The 16,297-nt window shown below is 37.4% G+C and overlaps 1 long non-coding RNA gene across 3 annotated transcripts; it reads left to right on the top strand.

Annotated features, from left to right (window-relative positions):
- The first annotated feature begins 216 nt into the window (after positions 1-216).
- Positions 217-15,847, top strand: LOC145518939 (uncharacterized). Of its 3 annotated transcripts, XR_014063479.1 has the most exons (3): positions 217-1,835; positions 12,888-13,903; positions 15,239-15,847. It is a non-coding gene; the product is annotated as an uncharacterized LOC145518939 (long non-coding RNA). The 3 variants fall into 3 exon arrangements; XR_014063478.1 differs by lacking the exon at positions 15,239-15,847 and having other exon boundaries at positions 12,888-14,864; XR_014063477.1 differs by lacking the exon at positions 15,239-15,847 and having other exon boundaries at positions 345-1,887; positions 12,888-14,555.
- The last annotated feature ends 450 nt before the right edge of the window (positions 15,848-16,297 follow it).

Genomic DNA, 16,297 nt, shown 5'->3' with positions numbered 1-16,297 from the left:
CTGAGAACTTCCACATGTACCAATTGGATTTAGAAAAGGCAGAGGAACCAGAAATCAAATTGCCAACATCTGCTGGATCATAGCAAAAGCAAGGTAATTCTAGGAAAACAACTACTTCTGCTTCTTTGACTATGCTAAAGACTTTGACTGTGTGGATCACAAACTGTGGATAATTCTTAATGAGATGTGAATACCACACCACCTTACTTGCCTTCTGAGAAACCTGTATGTAGATCAAGAAACAGCAGTTAAAAAGGGACATGAAACAATGTGTGCATGCTAAGTCACTTCAGTCATGTCCAGCTCTTTGTGATGTCATGGACTGTAGCCTGTCAGGCTCCTTTGTCCATGGGATTCTCCAGGTAAGACCTCTGGAGTGCATTGCCATTCTCTTCTTCAGGGAATCTTCCCAACCCAGGGATTGAGCCTGAATCTACTGCATCTCCTGTGTGGCAGGCAGATTCTTTACTACTTAGCCACTGGGGAAGGCCATGAAACAATGGACTGGTTCAAAATTGGGAAAGGAGTATATCAAGTTTGTATATTGTCACCCTGCTTATTTAACTTGTATGCAGAGTACATAATCTGAAATGTCAGGCAGGATGAATGACAAGCTGCAATCAGGATTGTCAGAAGAAATATCAATAATCTCAGATATTCAGATGACACCACTCTAATGGCAGAAAGTGAAGAAGAATTAAGGAGTCTCTTGATGAAGGTGAAAGAGGAGAGTGAAAAGCAGGTTTAAAACTGAACATTCAGAAAACTAAGATCATGGCATCTGGTCTCATCACTTCATGGCAAATAGATGGGGAAACAATGGAAACAGTGACAGATTTTATTTTCTTGGGTTTCAAAATCACTGCAGACTGTGACTGCAGCCTTGAAATTAAAAGGTGCTTGCACCTTGGAAGAAAAACTATGACAAACTTAGACAGTGTATTAAAAAGCAAAGACATCATTGCCAACAAAGGTCCATATAGTCAAAGCTATGATTTATCCTGTAGTCATATATGGATGTGAGAATTGGACCATAAAGATTTAGTGCTGAATAATTGATGCTTTTGAACTTGGTGCTGGAAAAGACTCTTGAGATTCCCTTGGACAGCAAGAAGTTGAAACCAGTCAATTTTAAAGGAAATGAACATTGAATGTTCATTGGAAGGATTGATGCTGAAGCTGAAATTCCAATACTTCAGCTACCTAATGCAAAGAGCTGACTCCTTGGAAACGATCCTGATGCTGGAAAGAATGGGGGCAGGAAGAGAAGGGGGCGACAGAGGATGAGATGGATGGATGGCATCATTGACTCGATGAGTTTGAGCAAACTCATGGAGATAGTGAAGGACAAGGAAGCCTGGTGTGTTGCAATCCATGGGGTCACAAAGAATTGGATATTGCTGAATGACTGAACTCAACAAGGTTAAATTAATATTGCCGACCAAAATGTAAAAGTGATTCATAAAACTCTTTATCCTCAAGATTATTTTTTAAAATTTTCTCTTGATAACTTTTTCTAAAAATTGGCTGAAATTTGACTATTTAAATGCAATCGTAGTATTTTTCAAGAGTACTGATTCAAGTTCAAAGTATGAAATAATTTAATAATCTCTTCTTGTGCCATACTATGTTAATAATTTCTGCCTACTAATTATCATTATTTTCAGCTTTGTTTTGAAAAAATATTGCTTTATATTACTTCTGTCAAAGTGAAAAAATGTAAGAATAAGGAAATTTTAAAAATCTACATATCAGCTTTCACAGAGTTACAGAATATCAGTGCTGGATAGGAATTTCCAAGGCCACCTCTGACAAGGAACACTTACGGGATATTGGTGAGCAATATTTCTGTATATTTTGGATAGCTCTGCTGATGATCACCTCTAAGTAAGTAATGTATTCCATCATTATAATGTTACGATTTCCAATCACTAAAATCTTCTTTGTAATTTTTAGTTGGAAACTGCTTCTGTAAAACTTGCCTATTTTCCCCAAGAGGGTAAGTAGGTCTAGTCTTTTTTCTTTACTTTTGCCTTCAGATATTTTAAGATAGGACTTATTTGGAATACTTTTTCTACAAGTAAAATTGCAGTACCAGGAACTGAGAACAATATTGTTCCCAAGAGTTGGTGACCACCAGAGATTTATCAAATTTTTTTATCAGTATATTACACTTTCAACAATGATAAGTCATTTTCAATTAGGTAGGTTCTGTTTCTCAACACACTGTTGGCACATATTAGTTCTGACAAATAAGCTTGCCCAGGTATGTTTTACATAAATCACCATTGAGAAAACTTACAGTGTCCTTGAGCATGGGCAGTTTGTTTAAAAAATTTTAAACATATCTCTCATAGATAACATAGTTATCAGTGCAGTTCATTCTCTCAGTCATGTCTGACTCTTTGCGACCACATGGACTGCAGCATGCCAGGCCTCCCTGTCCATCACCAACTCCCGGAGCTTGCTCAAACTGATGTTCATCGAGTCTGTGATGCCATCCAACCATCTCATCCTCTGTCATCCCTTTCTCCTTTTGCCTTCAATCTTTCTCAGCATCAGGGTCTTTTCCAAAGAGTCAGTTCTTCATATCAGATGGCCAAAGTATTGGAGCTTCAGCTTCAGCATCAGTCCTTCCAATGAATATTCAGGACTGATTTCCTTTAGGACTGACTGGTTTGATTTCCCTGCAGTCCAATGGACTTTGAAGAGTCTTCTCCAACACCACTGTTGAAAAGCATCAATTATTTGGCGCTCAGTGTTCTTTATAGTCCAACTCTCACATCCATATATGACTACTGGAAAAACCATAGCTTTGACTAGATGGACATTTGTCAGTAAAGTAATATCTCTGTTTTTTAATATACTGTCTAGGTTTGTCACAGCTTTTTTTCCAAGGAGCAAGCATCTTTTAATTTCATGGCAGTCACCATCTGCAGTGATTTTGGAGTCCAAGAAAATAAAGTCTCTCACTGGTTCCACTGTGTCCCCATCGATTTCCCATGAAGTGATGGGACCAGATGCCATGATCTTGGTTTTCTGAATATTGAGCTTTAAGCCAACTTTTTCACTCTCCTCTTTCCCTTTCATCAAGAGGCTCTTTAGTTCTTCTTCACTTTCTGCCATAAGGGTTGTGTCATCTGCATATCTGAGGTTATTGATATTTCGCCCAGCAATCTTGATTCGAGCTTGTGCTTCATCCAGACCACCATTTCGCATGATGCATTTTGTGTATAAGTTAAATAAGTAAAGTGACAATATACAGCCTTGATGTACCCCTTTCTCAATTTGGAGCCAGACTGTTGTTCTATGTCCTGTTCTAACTGTGCTTCTTGACCTGCTCATAGATTTCTCAGGAGGCAGGTAAGGTAGTCTGGTATTCCCATCTCTTTAAGAATTTTCTACAGTTATTTTTGTGATCTACACAGTCAAAGCCTTTGGCATAGTCAATAAAGCAAAAGTAGGTATTTTTCTGGATTTCTCTTGCTTTTTCTATGATCCACCAGAGGTTGGCAATTTGATCTCTGGTTCCTCTGCCTTTTCTGAATCCAGCTTGAACTAGTGGAAGTTCACGGTTCATGTACTGATATTACATGGTTATAGATTCACATTAAAACTTGAAATCTCAGATTACACAAATCAGTACTCAGATTAAGCTCATAATACATCCCTGAAAGCTTTCAGCCATCAACATTGTCATTCATAAGGAAGCAAAAATATACAGTAGAGAAAAGACAGTCTCTTCAACAAATGGTGCTGGGAAAACTGGTAAATTACGTGTAAAAGAATGAAATTAGAACATCTCCTAACACCATATACAGAAAATAAACTCAAAATGGATTAAAGAACTAAATGTATGACCAGAAAGTATAAAATTCTTAAAGGAAAACATAAGTAGAACTCTCTCTGACATAAACAACAGCAAGATTCTCCATGACTCACCTCCTAGAATAATGGAAATAAGAGCAATAATAAACAAACGGGACCTAATAAACATAAAAGCTTTTTCACAACAAAGGAAACTATCAGAAATGTGAAAAAACAACTCACACAATGGGAGAAATTAATAACAAATGAAATAGCTGACAAATAATTAATATACAAACAGCTCATGCAGTTCAATACCAGAAAAAAAAATTAAAAAGTGGGCAGAAGACATAAACAGACATTTCTCCAAAGTAGACATATAGATAGCTAATAAACACATGAAAAGTTCAGCACCACTCGTTATCAGAGGAGTGCAAATAAAAACTACATGACATATCATTTCACTCTGCTCAGAATGGCCATCATCCAAAAGTCTATCAACAATAATTATTGGAGAGGGTGTGGAGAAGAGGGAACCCTGTTACACTGTTGAAGGGAATGCAAAATGATACAATCACTGGAGAACAATATGGAGATTCATTAAAAAACTAGGAATAAAGCCACCATATGGCTCAGAAATTCCAGTACTGTGCATGTAACCTGAGGAAACCAGAACTGAAAAAGACACATCAATGTTCATTGCATCACTATTTACAAGAGCTAGGACATAGAAGCAAGCTAGATATCCATCAACAGATGAATGGATAATGAAGTTGTGGTACATATACACAATGGAATACTACTCATCTATAAAAAGGAATCTGTTTGAGTCAATTTTACTGAGGTGGATGAACCTAGAGCCTATTACAAAGTGAACTAAGTCAGAAAGAGAAAGACTAATGTCATATATTAATGTATACCTATGGGATATAGAATGATAGTACTGATCATCTTCCTTACAGGGCAGCAAAGGAGACATAGTTATTTTGGACACAGTGGGAGAAGGAGAGGGTGGGATGATATGAAAGAATAGCATTGAAACATATATATTACCATGTGTAAAATATATAGTCAGTGGGAGGTGATGTATGACACAGGGGACTAAAACAAATGCTTTGTGACAATCTAAAGGAGTTGGATAGGGAGAGAGGTGAGAGGGGAGCTCAAGAAAGAAGGGATATATGTATACTTAATGATGATTCATGTTCATATATGCAAAACCATCACAATATTGTAAAGTAATTATCATCTATAAAAATTTTAAAAAAATTGTCATTCAAATTATAGTTTAAAATCTTGGGTGACATCCATGCCACAGTCCGTGGCTGTTTATTCACAATGAATCCCTTTTTCTGATAATTTAAGTGTACAACCCATTCGAGTTTGAATATGCTATCAGTCTTGTTTACTTTTCAGTTGAAGACCCTGAAATCAGACAACGTCAAACTTAGGTGCCTACCCAGAATTTCACCCTGCAAGCATATCAGATTCTTTATTCAGATAACTTTCATTGTATCTCTTTCTTCATGTGGCAACAAAACTAGAAGACATGCAGAATAAAATTCAATAGAGAATCATCAGATAGTAGTCTTGAGAGTAAAATTACGAGGCTCTAATTGCATAGTAAGACAAGGAAGTCAGCTTGCAAATCAGTGGAGTTACTATTAAAGAGAGTGTAAATGAAGTTCTTACACATAAAAGGGGAATTGCAAATAGACTAAATAGATTTCTCTCAATTGCCTGGCCTGTGGAAAATGTCAGGGAAATTCTTACACATTGATCATTCCCTGGAATAGGCAATTAGTAATATTATACTGACGGGTGACATGCTTTTGTCAGTAATTTATATTTCAACATGCATTAATCATTTATGTACTAAGTATGCTAAAATGCTCTTATCAAGCCATCAACTCTTTTTTCAAAATGTGTAGTTCATATTATCTATTACTTGATATCAGATTTTACAACTAGAAGAAAATTCATTTAGATTATTTTTATTCCATCTCTGAGAGGTGAAATGTCATAGATGATGTGATCTGATTTCAATATGAAAACGTAGTTCTGGAGAAACAATAAGTATTATTTCATTTAGAAATTACAAATAAATGTCATTCTTTGTCGTGAATCATGTGATTACTTCTTAATTCTTCGATCACTTATATTATACACAAAATCATCATCAGCTCAGTTCATTCGCTCGGTCATGTCTGACTCTTTGTGACCCCATGGACTGCAGCACACCAGGCTTCTCTGTCCATCACCAACTCCCGGAGCCAACTCAGATTCATGTCCATTGAGTCAATGATGCCATCCCACCATCTCATCTTTTGTCGTCCCCTTCTCCTCCTGCCTTCAATCTTACCCAGCATCAGGGTCTTTTCAAATGATTCAGCTCTTCGCATCAGGTGTCCAAAGTATTGGAGTTTCAGCTTCAGCATCAGTCCTTCCAATGAATATTCAGGACTGATTTCTTTTAGGATAGACTGGTTTGATCTCCTTGCAGTCCAAGGGACTAGATGATGGGACTCGATGCCATGATCTTAGTTTTTTGAATGTTGAGTTTTAAGTCAGCTTTTTCACTCTCCTCTCTCACTTTCATCAAGAGGCTCTTTAGTTCTTCTTCGCTTTCTGTCATAAGGGTGGTGTCATCTGCATATCTGAGGTTATTGATATTTCTCCCAGCTACCTTGATTCCAGCTTGTGCTTCATCTCATGATGTATTCTGCATATGAGTTAAATAAGCAGGGTGACAATATACAGCCTTGACATACTCCTTTCTCGATTTGGAACCAGTCTATTGTTCCACGTCCAGTTCTAATTGTTGCTTCTTGACCTGCATACAGATTTCTCAGGAGGCAGACAAGGTCATCTGGTATTCCCATCTCTTTAAGAATTTTCCACAGTTTGTTGTGACAAATTGTCATACTTGTTGGTGAAAAGAAATTAATGTCAAATTGTTTGTTCCCAATATAATTCTTATAGGATCAGTATTAATTTTCATGCTTTCCAGGTAAAATACATGTGAGATTTGCAATAAAGTAATCAGTGTTATTGATAGGCATGGATATGTACTGAATTTTCCTGTTGAGAGACATTTTTTAAAAAGATTTTGTTATGTGAACCATCTTTGAAGACTTAATTGAATTTTTTACAAAATCCCTTTTTTTTTTTTTCTAATATTTTGCTTTCTTGGACATGAGGCATTTGGGATTCTCCCTGACAAGGACCAAACTTACACAGAAAGACAAAGTCCCAACCACTGGATGCCAGGGAAGTCTTGAGAGACAATATTTAATGGATATCTTGCATTTCTGAAAATCTTGTGAAGAAACTTTGATATGAGTTTCCAGATTATTTATTTCAAGGCTGTTTGCATAGCAGCCTTGAAATATAGAGTATCTCCTTCTGGAGCAGAGGATATATTTTTGTTTCCTGATCAAGATAAAAAAATAATGCTTCTCTCCAGGGAAATAATGGGCTGGTTTGCTCTTAGTCCCCTTATAAATTAGGGATTTCCTAAACCTGGGGATCATTCAGCTGTGACTCAATCCCATATCCTGCATTGGCAGGCACGTTCTTTGCTACTGGCACCACCTGGGAAGCCCCGGCTGCAGAAATAGTTTTAATAAATAATCTAATTAATCTTCTCTTCTAAAGCCTGAGGAATATTATTACAAGTTTTTGATAAGAGAACAATGGGACTGAAAATAGCAACATTGTAACCAGGAACAATTAATAAATGCTATCTTTTGATCTTATGACATCTGATGGCTTATCTTCATAGCCCCTGCATTTTAAAAATAGCTTTATAAATTCCGGTAATGTACATGGAAAAGTTGTTTAATACATATTGCCACCAAGGGATTCATGTGTACTTCTACAAGCTACAGGGTATTTTGGAATTATTTAGCACTATTATCAGAATTATGCTATTTCTTGAAATAAATGATATTTATAAGTGAAATGTATTGTTAGAAAATAATGAAAATAATATCTGTTAAATAATAAACAAATCAATAATATTATATTACTTACAATTTTGAAATGAGTGACAGTGTGAACCCTGTATTTTGAAACAAGTGTGATATAAGTAAAATAGCACTTGGATTTTTTTTTTTAATCTTTATGTAGAAAATTTAGAAAATAAGAAAGCATTGAAAGTAAAAGATCTGGAAGTTTATACAAGGAACAAGTTAACCCTTAGAAAATAGAGAAGGGAAAAGTTATCATAGAAGAAATAAGTAAAATACAAAAAATAGAATATGGAGGTAAGAGGAAAGGTAGATAAAGAAGAGGAAAAGAAAGAGTAAGGAGAAACCAAATTTGGTTCTTTCAAAGGAGTAATAAGGTTTTAAACCTTTAACACAAATTCAAAAATAAAGTATGGTTGAAATAAATAAGTTGGGGAATATAGTGGCACAGTTGCTAAAGAACCCTGCCTGCCGTGCAGGAGACAGAAAAGATGATGGTTAGATCCCTGGTCAGGAAGATCCCTGGAAGGCACAGCAATCCACTCCAGTATTTACGCATAGCAAATCCTATGGACAGAGGAGACTGGTGTGCTACAGTCCATAGGGTTGCACAGAAGTATACTAATATGCCCAAGTTAAACTACTCATAAAGACAGCTAATAATTGTATTCAGATCTGCCTAAATTTAAATCGTATGCTTACTTATAATGTCTTCATGATGTCATTATTCTTATTTTTATCTGAGAACAGTAAGCAATTCCATGTGTGTTTTCTTTTTCTGTGTGTTTAGAGATTCTACAGTCTTGATAATTACTTTTCAAATATGTTTGGGTATCTTTCACAATGTTTTCATATTAAAATATCTATTTACAGGCTCTTGTCTTACATAAGTTGAAAATGCCTTTTTAAATTGAAACAGAAACTAGATAGTTTGATAATTTCCATTGTCAGTAAACTGCTTCTTGCTCTGAACAGTTGAAAGCATTAGGGAACCTTTACTAAGAATCAAATACAATTCTAATATCATCATTACTATACAATTTTGAGAAGCAGACAAAATTTATGTATCTAATCTACCTCAGATGACTTTAATTTTTTGTTATGACCTAAGAATCACATTCTTTTAGCAGCCAGGCTTTAGCAATAAGTGAACTGTGAACTTCCAGATGTTCAAGCTGGTTTTAGAAAAGGCAGAGGAACCAGAGATCAAATTGCCAATATCCGCTGGATCATTGGAAAAATAAGAGAGTTCCAGAAAAACATCTATTTCTGCTTTATTGACTATGCCAAAGCCTTTGACTGTGTGGATCACAGTAAACTGTGGAAAATTCTTCAAGAGATGGGAATACCAGACCACCTGACCTGTCTCTTGAGAAACCTGTATGCAGGTCAGGAAGCAACAGTTAGAGCTGGACATGGAACAACAGACTGGTTTCAAATAGGAAAAGGAGTACATCAAGACTGTATATTGTCACCCTGCTTATTTAACTTATATGCAGAGTACAACATGAGAAACGCTGGGCTGGAAGAAACACAAGCTGGAATCAAGATTGCCGGGAGAAATATCAATAACCTTAGATATGCAGATGACACCACCCTTATGACAGAAAGTGAAGAAGAACTAAAGAGCCTCTTGATGAAAGTGAAAGAGGAGAGTGAAAAAGTTGGCTTAAAGCTCAACGTTCAGAAAACTAAGATCATGGCATCTGGTCCCATCACTTCATGGGAAATAGATGGGGAAACAGTGGAAACAGTGCCAGACTTTATTGTTTGGGGCTCCAAAATCACTGCTGATGGTGATTGCGGCCATGAAATTAAAAGACGCTTACTCCTTGGAAGGAAGGTTACGGCCAACCTAGATAGCATATTGAAAAGCAGAGACATTACTTTGCCAACAAAAGTCCGTCTAGTCAAGGCTATGGTTTTTCCAGTGGTCATGTATGGATGTGAGAGTTGGACAGTGAAGAAAGCTGAATGCTGCAGAATTGATGCTTTTGAACTGTGGTTTTGGAGAAGACTCTTGAGAGTCCCTTGGACTGCAAGGAGATCCAATCAATCCATCCTAAAAGAGGTCAATCCTGGGTGTTCATTGGAAGGACTGATGTTGAAGCTGAAACTCCAATACTTTGGCCACCTCATGCGAAGAGTTGACTCATTAGAAAAGACCCTAATGCTGGGTAGGATTGGTGGCAGGAGGAGAAGGGGACGACAGAGGATGAGATGGTTGGATGGCATCACCGACTCGATGGACACAGGTTTGGGTAGACTCCAGGAGTTGGTGATGGACAGAGAGGCCTGGCGTGCTGCATTTCATGGGGTCGCAAAGAGTCAGACACGACTGAGTGAGTGAACTGCACTGAAGAATCACATTAATAATATAATATTACCTTTAGTATGTATTGATCTTTCTTTGCTTTCTACCTGCAGGACTGGCATGAAGTTGTATAATTCAGAGTAGATCCCTTACAGATATTTCTGTAAAGTAAAAATCATGAATCAGGATTCTTAGGAACAGTCCATTAAAAAATCAGGAAATCAAATGATATACAAGTAAAATAAGAGATAAGTTTTCTTTCCAGTAGACATCTCCTTAAGCTGAGCAGTCACCAGTTAAAACTGAGATATCACCACTCACCTGATGATTTCAATTATTTTCTGGCTGGCAATGCCTGAGAAAAATAGCTACTCTTACTGCCTTATTCTATTACAATACTGCAACTGTAGAAACCGAACATGTGGATTGCTTTTCTGTTTTTAGGTTAGCGGCTGTGCCAAAGTGGGGTGCATTCATATTTTCTTTTGGAATGAGATAAAGACAGTTGATTTTTACATATACCCCTTGATGATTTGCCAGGGTGTGTAAATTCAACCATTTTTGTTCCTTTTAGAGAGGCAGGTAAGTAAAAAGTCTATCTAAAGTCATCTTCTAAGAGATTAGAAAAAAAGTACTTGAAATTTTTCAGGCTTACCTTCTATTGTGGCTTATATTTTTCATTTTCTTTCTTACATCAGCATTCAATGACAGATATTTGGAAATACAAGCTTGAAAATAGCATTCTTATATTACCTTTAATATGGGATTTAAAGTTTATCTTTTTTTTTTTCTTATGGAGCTAACTCATAAATATTTGCTGAGGAAATCTGTTAAGCACTCTCTGGGTCCACTTCGGTGACGTGGTTGAATAACAGTCTACTCAGTGAGAAGTAATAGTTAGACCCTTCAGCTCTCATAGGAGGATTCAATCAGTCATGCAACAAATATTTATTGAGTATGGACCATATGCCAGACACACCATTCAGACTGCTTGGATTACATCAGCAAGCAAAAAGACAAAAAAATATTTGCCCTTGTGAAGCCTATCAGTAGGGTTACAGAAAGTTAAAACAAAACACAGCATCTTGAAACACAAAAAACTTAACTTCTCGTATTTCCCAAAGTTCATACCCTCAAAAACAGAGCAATACGATATTCATCAAAAGCACGGTAAAGAGAGATAATGTTTGTTTTAATTTGCTAAAGTGAAAGTGTTAGTTACTCTATGGAGTCAGACTCTTTGCGACCCCATGGACTGTAACCTGCCAGGTTCCTCTTGTCCGTGGGATTTCCCAAGCAAGAATATTGGAGTGGGGGATCTTCCCGACCCAGGGATTCAACCTGGGTCTCCTGCATTGCAGGCAGATTCTTTACCGTGTGAGCCACCAGGGGGAGCCCATTAGTTTGCCAGGACCACCACAAAGGAGGTGGTTTACACATCAGAAATGAACTAGCTCACATATTTGAAGTCTAGAAGTATGAGACCAAGGTGTTAGCAGGGTTGGTTTCTTGCTGGTAAAACTATCACTCCATCTGCCTCAGTTGTCACCTGGCTTTTCCCCCGTGTCTCCTCATTGTCTTCCCTGTGTGTATCTCCCTGTCCGAACCTCTCCTTCTTAGGACACCAGTCACACTGGACTAGAGTCCACCCTGCTGACATCGTTTTAATTTGACTGATTTTTCCTGCAAAGACTCTATTTCAAAATAAGTTTCATTGTGAGTTACGGAGGTTTAGAAGTTTAACATGAATTTTCTGGAATACATATGACTCATAACCATGTTCACAGAAGAATATCTAGATTAAGGATTAAGACAGACTATCAGGCTTGTGTGGGCTTCCCTGAGAGCTCAGTTGGTAAAGAATCAGGCTTGTGTACTTGATTTATACAAATTGTCATCCTTCACATCTTTTACTCCAACTATAAAAAACAATTTTTGACTTCGTGGTATTATTCTATACTGAGAGTTTTTAGACAAAAAAATATACAAATCTTTCTCATATTTACTACAAGAAGTTTATGGGTTAGTTACTAATTATACAATAATGTCTAAAGATGCAACTGAGATTCCACCTAAGACACTATTTAGATATCTCAGTATTAAGAATAATTGTAATGTTAAAATAAATATTTGACTAATATTTTTTGCTTGTGGAAATATAACTTAATAGCCAATGATGATTTTTGCCCTTTAGTTTGGATTTTGGAAACTACAATTATATAATTGATTTGATGCTGAATTTTTTTTTACCATTATATATTGGCCATGTATTACCGTTTCTGTGTTTGTTCCACTGATGTCCTCTTTCATTGATTCCTATTTGTTGAATTACTGTTAACTTGATATAGTGTATATATTTTGCATAATGCTTTTCTCTATTTGGTAGCACTAGTGGTAAAGAACCTGCCTGCCAAAGCAGGAGACATAAGAAACGTGGGTTTTATCCCTGGGTCAGGAAGATTCCCTGGAAGAGATCATGGCAACCCATGCCAGTCAGTATTCTTGCCTGGAGAACCCCATGGACAGAGGGGCCTGGTGGGCTATGGTCCATAGGGTCGCAAAGAGTCGGGCACAACTGAGCTGAGAGTAGCAGTAGTATTGGCCATGTATTACCATTTCTGTCTTTATTTCATTGATGTCTTCCTTCATTGATTCTTATTTGTTGAACTATTGTTAACTTCATACAATGTCTGTATTTTGCATAATGCTTTATCTCTATTTAGAAAAAAAAAGGTTTGTAAGTAATTATTCTAAATATAATTATAATTGAACTGATGAGAGCCTTCTCATTATAGGGGACTGGAATGCAAAAGTTGGAAGTCAGAAAACACCTGGTGTAACAGGCAAATTTGGCCTTGGAGTACAGAATGAAGCAGGGCAAAGGCTAATAGAGATTTGCCAAGAGAATGCACTGGTTATAGCAAACACCCTCTTCCAACAACACAAGAGAAGACTCTACACATGGACATCACCAGATGGTCAACATTGAAATCAGATTGATGATATTCTTTGCAGCCAAAGATGGAGAAGCTCTATACAGTCAGCAAAAACAAGACCGGGAGCGGACTGTGGCTCAGATCATGAATTCCTTATTGCCAAATTCAGACTCAAATTGAAGAAAGTAAGGAAAACCACTAGACCATTCAGATATGACCTAAATCAAATCCCTTATGATTATACAGTGGAAGTGTCAAATAGATTTAAGGGACTAGATCTGATAGACAGAGTGCCTGATGAACTATGGACAGAGGTTCATGACATTGTACAGGAGACAGGGATCAAGAACAACCCCATGGAAAAGAAATGCAAAAAAGCAACATGGCTGTCTGAGGAGGCCTTACAAATAGCTGGGAAAAGAAGAGAAGTGAAAAGCAAGGGAGAAAAGGAAAGATATTCCCATCTGAATGCAGAGTTCCAAAGAATAGCAAGGAGATATGAGAAAGCCTTCCTCAGCGATCAGTGCAAAGAAATAGAGGAAAACAACAGAATGGGAAAGACTAGAGATCTCTTCAAGAAAATTAGAGATACCAAGGGAACATTTCATGCAAAGATGGGCTCGATAAAGGCAAGAAATGGTATGGACCTAACAGAAGCAGAAGATACTAAGAACAGGTGGCAAGAATACACAGAATTGTAGAAAAAAGTTCTTCATGACCCAAATAATCATGATGGTGTGATCACTCACTTAGACCCAGACATCCTGGAATGTGAAGTCAAGTGGGCCTTAGAAAGCATCACTACAAACAAAGCTAGTGGAGGTGATGGAATTCCAGCTGAGCTATTTCAAATCTTGAAAGATGATGCTGTGAAAGTGCTGCACTCAATATGCCAGCAAATCTGGAAAGCTCAGCAGTGGCCAGAGTACTGGAAAAGGTCAGTTTTCATTCCAATCCCAAAGAAAGACAATGCCAAAGAATGCTCAAACTACTGCACAATTGCACTCATCCCACATGCTAGTAAAGTAATGCTCAAAATTCTCCAAGCCAGGCTTCAACAATACGTGAACCGTGAACTTCCAGATGTTCAAGCTGGCTTTAGAAAAGGCAGAGGAAGCAGAGATCAAATTGCCAACATCTTCTGGATCATTGAAAAAGCAAGAGAGTTCCAGAAAAACATCTATTTCTGCTTTATTGACTATGCCAAAGCCTTTGACTGTGTGGATCACAATAAACTGTGGAAAATTCTGAAAGAGATGGGAATACCAGACCATCGGACCTGTCTCTTGAGAAACCTGTATGCAGGTCAGGAAGCAACAGTTAGAATTGGACATGGAACAAGAGACTGGTTTCAAATAGGAAAAGGAGTACGTCAAGGCTGTATATTGTCACCCTGCTTATTTAACTTCTATGCAGAGTACATCATGAGAAATGCTGGGCTGGAAGAAACACAAGTTGGAACCAAGATTGCTGGGAGAAATATCAATAACCTCAGATATGCAGATGACACCATCCTTATGGCAGAAAGCGAAGAAGAACTAAAGAGCCTCTTGATGAAAGTGAAAGAGGAGAGTGAAAGAGTTGGCTTAAAGCTCAACGTTCAGAAAACTAAGATCATGGCATCTGGTCCCATCACTTCATGGGAAATAGATGGGGAAACAGTGGAAACAGTGTCAGACTTTTTTTTCTTGGACTCCAAAATCACTGCTGATGGTGATTGCAGCCATGAAAGTAAAAGACGCTTACTTGTTGGAAGGAAGGTTATGACCAACCTAGATAGCATATTAAAAAGCAGAGACAATATTTTGCCAACAAAGGTCCGTGTAGTCAAGGCTATGGTTTTTCCAGTGGTCATGTATGGATGTGAGATTTGGACTGTGAAGGAAACTGAGTGCCGAAGAATTGATGCTTTTGAACTGTGGTGTTGGAGAAGACTCTTGAGAGTCCCTTGGACTGCAAGGAGATCCAACCAGTCCATCCTAAAGGAGATCAGTCCTGGGTGTTCATTGGAAGGACTGATGTTGAAGCTGAAACTCCAATACTTTGGCCACCTCATGCGAAGAGTTGACTCATTGGAAAAGACCCTAATGCTGGGAATGATTGGGGGCAGGAGGAGAAGGGGACGACAGAGGATGAGATGGTTGGATGGCATCACCGACTCGATGGACATGGGTTTGGGTAAACTCTGGGAGTTGGTGATGGACAGGGAGGCCTGGCGTGCTGCAATTCATGGGGTTGCAAAGAGTCGGACATGACTGAGAGACTGAACTGAACTGAACTTATGAGTAATAGGTAATGTTTTACTTTTATTAACATATGAGGAGAAACATATTTTTCATTCATAAATTAGGTCTGTTAGGTCAAAACTTTGATAAACATTTTTTATTCTATGACTGTTTTTCTATGTTAAATGTTTTTTCACTCATTGCTGAGATATGCCATTTATGTTCCAGATTTTTTTCATGGTTTGGTTCACTATTAATCTACATGTGTCTCTTATGAGGAGTGTGCTTAAACATATATCTCTTTCCTTTTCAATGGAAGACATCAGAGGAGTTTTTTTAATAGAAAACTACCTCCATTTCATTCAAGGAACCAGTTTTTCCAATAGTTTTCACCTTGCTTTATACCATTCGAGATCAATGAGATCAATTCCTCTATCACTCAAAATCATTATATTTGTCTACACATGTGACTAAAATTCTTTAAAAACATCATGACAGACCATTTCTCAACTAACAAGTACCAAGAGGGACATGATAGATACAAGAGTAAGCTTCCACTTGTGTTCTGCTTTTCATTTTAAATGGCATACCCAAACTCAGAATGATATAATTACAGTCACATGAATGGACATTATTAGAATAGAACAGAATCTAAACAATAAATTCCAATAATTATGAATATCTTAAATATCTCTTTTGTTTAAATTAATTTTTTTTCAATGAAAAAGTAAAATACACTGAATGCTCATTGTAAAAACAAAAATAAAGTTGTTTCTAGAACAAAAATGATAACCCTTGTCTTCCTTCTTGTTTTTCTGCAAGCAGATTCAGTTCAGTTCAATTCAGTCGCTCAGCTGTGTCTGACTCTTTGGGACCCCATGGACTGCAGCACGCCAGGCTTCCATGTCCATCACCATCTTCTGGAGTTTGCTTAAAGTCATGTCCCTCAAGTCAATGATGCCATTCAACCATCTTATCCTCTGTTGTCCCCATCTCCTCCTGCCTTCAATTTTTCCCTGCATCAGGGTCTTTTCTAAGGAGTCA

Source organism: Giraffa tippelskirchi, chromosome 8 (genome assembly GCF_054371585.1).
Source record: "Giraffa tippelskirchi isolate mGirTip1 chromosome 8, T2T-mGirTip1v1.2.pri, whole genome shotgun sequence".
NCBI lineage: Eukaryota > Metazoa > Chordata > Mammalia > Artiodactyla > Giraffidae > Giraffa > Giraffa tippelskirchi.
This window is presented reverse-complemented; position numbering and strand designations above follow the sequence as displayed.